Source organism: Gallinula chloropus (genome assembly GCF_964237585.1).
Source record: "Gallinula chloropus genome assembly, chromosome: 26".
NCBI lineage: Eukaryota > Metazoa > Chordata > Aves > Gruiformes > Rallidae > Gallinula > Gallinula chloropus.
This window is the reverse complement of record NC_140111.1, coordinates 1,305,258-1,308,639: the sequence shown is the minus strand read 5'-3', so window position 1 is coordinate 1,308,639 and position 3,382 is coordinate 1,305,258.

Sequence of the window (3,382 nt, the reverse complement as noted above, 5' to 3'; positions counted from 1 at the left end):
GGCACGGGGAGATGCCAAACCCTGTCTGCATGTGTGAAAGAGCAGCGCTGCCATAAAAACACATGGGAGCGTTTTGTTCCTTCATTGGATGACAAAAATGCATTAACGGATTATTATTATTAAGCTGAGGAATGACAAATAATCCACCTCTGAAGAATGCCCTAGTGAGAAACAGCTGTGTAACACTGAGTTACAGCAAATATTTCCGTGAGGACCAGCAGCTGGCTGGGATGGAGCCGCCCCAGGAGCAAAACAAGGGGAAAAAAGTGTCTTATCAAGAAAATATTTCATCCATCAGGTGACTCAGTTGGCTCTTTGGCTAAAAGAAAGGCCCCAAAAATAGAAGGCATTCAAGGAGCTTGCAGGGAATAAATAGAAAAGGGAAAAAAAATAAGAGGAATAAATGGGTGTAATTCTGGTTTCCAGGCGGCAGGGAGAGGGGTGAGCGTGGCCCTGCCGCAATCTGGTCCGAGTTTCGTGCTGGTAACAAAGCTGAAACCTCAACGACTTTCACATGGTTTTGTGTTTCTCCCGCAGCATTTTCCTCACCCACCAAAGGGGGGACTTGAAAAGCCACCTCAGCATCCCGAGCCCAGCTGGGGCATCGCTCCCTGACCCCCCCTGACTCATCCCCCCTCTGAGTGGCTGGAGAGTGAAGCTGCGGTGAGGTTGACAGGCGTGTGCACACTCCACACGCACGACACAACCAGCTGCTGGGTGAGGAATCCTTTGGGGGCAGGGACAGAGCTCTGCTCTGATGTCCCCACGCTGCTGCCACGCTTCCTGCTCCTTATGAGCCAAGTGACACGATCCCTCCCCATCCCCATCCCATCCCCATCCCCTCTTGGGCCACGGCAGCGTGATGCTGCTGGGAAGAGCCGCGGGGTGTGATGGGGACCATGGGGACCAGACCTGCTGACGTGTCTCCAGGGGCAGCGATGGCTCAGTCCAAGTGCTGCCTCTTCTACCCAGCACCGAGAGGCCATGGGGGGATTTCTGTTACCTGCTGGTTAATTAAAACATCTCCAGCTGCCTGATGTACGTGGCCTTTTGCTGAGTCCTGCTTTTCATCTGGAGCAGGGAAGAAGCTAGGAACAGCACCCTGCCCGACACCCCCACACCACACTGTTCTCCCCAGCTCCATTCGCTTTCCAGGCAGAGCTGCTGCCTGCAGACCCCAAGGGGAAAAGCCTTGGCACCCCCAACCTTCCCCAAAACAGCATCTCCAAGAGCCTCAGCAGGTTAAATGGAAAAATGCATCCCCAAAAATGCATCCCCATCCCCAGCAGCCTGGTCTTATCCAAGGAAAATCCCATGGCAGCACCTTGTCCCAGCAACATCGCTGCAGAGAGGGAAGACTTTGCACAGGTTTTATTTGAGTTTCTCCCCTCTTCACTAGCAGAAGCACCACAGGAGGTGAATAACCAGCACCCTGTTGTCCTGCAATGTTCCCACCTGCATCTCCAGGGGCTTCCTCAGGTCCTGCTCTTCCTGCTCCTGCCACACCGACCACAAGGCCTCTTCAGATACTTGGGATGGGAGAAGCCTCACCTGAACGAGCAACAGATTAAACCCATTATGCTTTGTGAGGACCAAGAGGAAAGGAAAACACCTCTATTACCCCTAATTGATGTGAACTCACTGACCTCTCCCTCCTCCTCCCCCTCCGGATGCAGAGAGCTTCCCAAAGAAACCAGGAGAGTCTTTTCTTCCCCCTGAAAAAACAAATCCCTTCACCTCCCAGCCTCCCCCCACACCCCTCCCACGTTAATTTAAAACAAATTAAACTCTGGCTACACCTGCCTCCTTCCTGGTAGCCCCGGCAGGATGGAGGGATGCAGGGAGTCCCCGGGGCATGGGGGATGCAGGTGAGCCAGGGCAGGGGAACGGATGCGGATGCGTTAACCATCACCTGGCTGCTGCAAGGAGGGTGCCAGACCACCCGATCCCCGGCACAGGATCCCTAGGGATCTGCAGACAGGCAGCAGGTTTTGGCAACACGATCCCTTCAGGGTCTCTGCTGGATGTTGGACCGTGGGAATCGGGGTTGGGGACGGTGTTTTACAGGGGGGAAGAGGCTTTGAGTGGCTGGGAGGGATTTTCTGCTCGGCTGGGATTTTTACCGGAAGGAAGACGACATCTACGAGCTTTTCTGGGGGAAAAAACCCCCATCCAACCCGTGATGAAGACAGGACTGTTGAGTTTTACTGCTCCATAAATCACCCCTCAGGCCCCCGGATCACCCCGGGTAAATCATCACCTCCTCTCAAACAAAGTCCAGCACCAGCACAAGTGGGAACCGGGGAGAGGGGGGGAAACATTATCCTGTTTTCCATCCCTGTGCTCCCTGCTTCCCCTGGGGAGGAGGCTTTAGGTTTTCAGTGAAAGCCACTGCGTGTTCTTCTAACCCCAGTTTTTAGCAGCTGATGCTGCCCCTGTTTTCCATCAGCTGCACAAACTCTCCAGTTCCCCCCCTGCCCCCTAAAAAAAAGGGGAAGAAATAAATAAACAAAAGCTGCTCCAAGAGCAGCCACACTCTGCAAAGACTCGGGGTGAGATGGAAACGCAGCTTCCTCTTTACCAGGAAATTAAATGAGGGGGGGGATGGCTTTGAACGACCTCGAAGCCAGCCCATCCTCCAGCCCTGCCCTCGCACTGAGGGCCACAGGGTTTGGCTTCCTCCCTCCTCTGCTCCCCTGGAGAGAGAAAAAGTGGGAAAAAAAGGTGGGGAAAACCTGAGCTGGGGACTAATGGTGTTGCCCACGTGGGGCTGGGTGCGGGCAGTCCCGTGGGAGCTTTCAGGGCTGCTCCACAGATGCTTCCCTGCATGGATGCTACTTGGAAGAAGTCATACTCCCCCCCCCCCCAGCTTCCTCCTCCCCACCACAGGTTGAGGGTTGGTGCCATGACCCCATCCCCTCCTCAGCCCCCTTCCCCAGGAGCAGCCTCACGGACACCTGCAGGGTCGGCTTCTTGTTCCATCTCCATCACTTCGCCTCCCCGAGCGCTGCTGGGTTTCTGTCCCCTATTTACTTTGGGGGGGTTCTCAGTGGGGTTTTGGATCCACAGCCCACTTGCTGTCCACATTCCCCGCCAGCTCCCTGCAGCAAGGAGGCCCGACCGGAGCCCAGGCCGTGGGAGCCTCTGGAAGGGCTGAGGCAGCTCCAGAAAGGGGCCAGGATGTTTCCCCAGCCCCCGCGAGCTGTGGGAAGGGCTGTGGGGGCTGCAGCCCAGCTGCACTCTCTGGGCAGACACAGGGAGGGCTGGAGGCACAAATCTGTTGGAAAGAACCCATCCCTGTCCCCCCCTTCACCTGCCCCACAGATAGCAAGGAGCACAGACTCCCCCAGCTCTTCAGAAACGCCTTTTCCCTGTGACATTA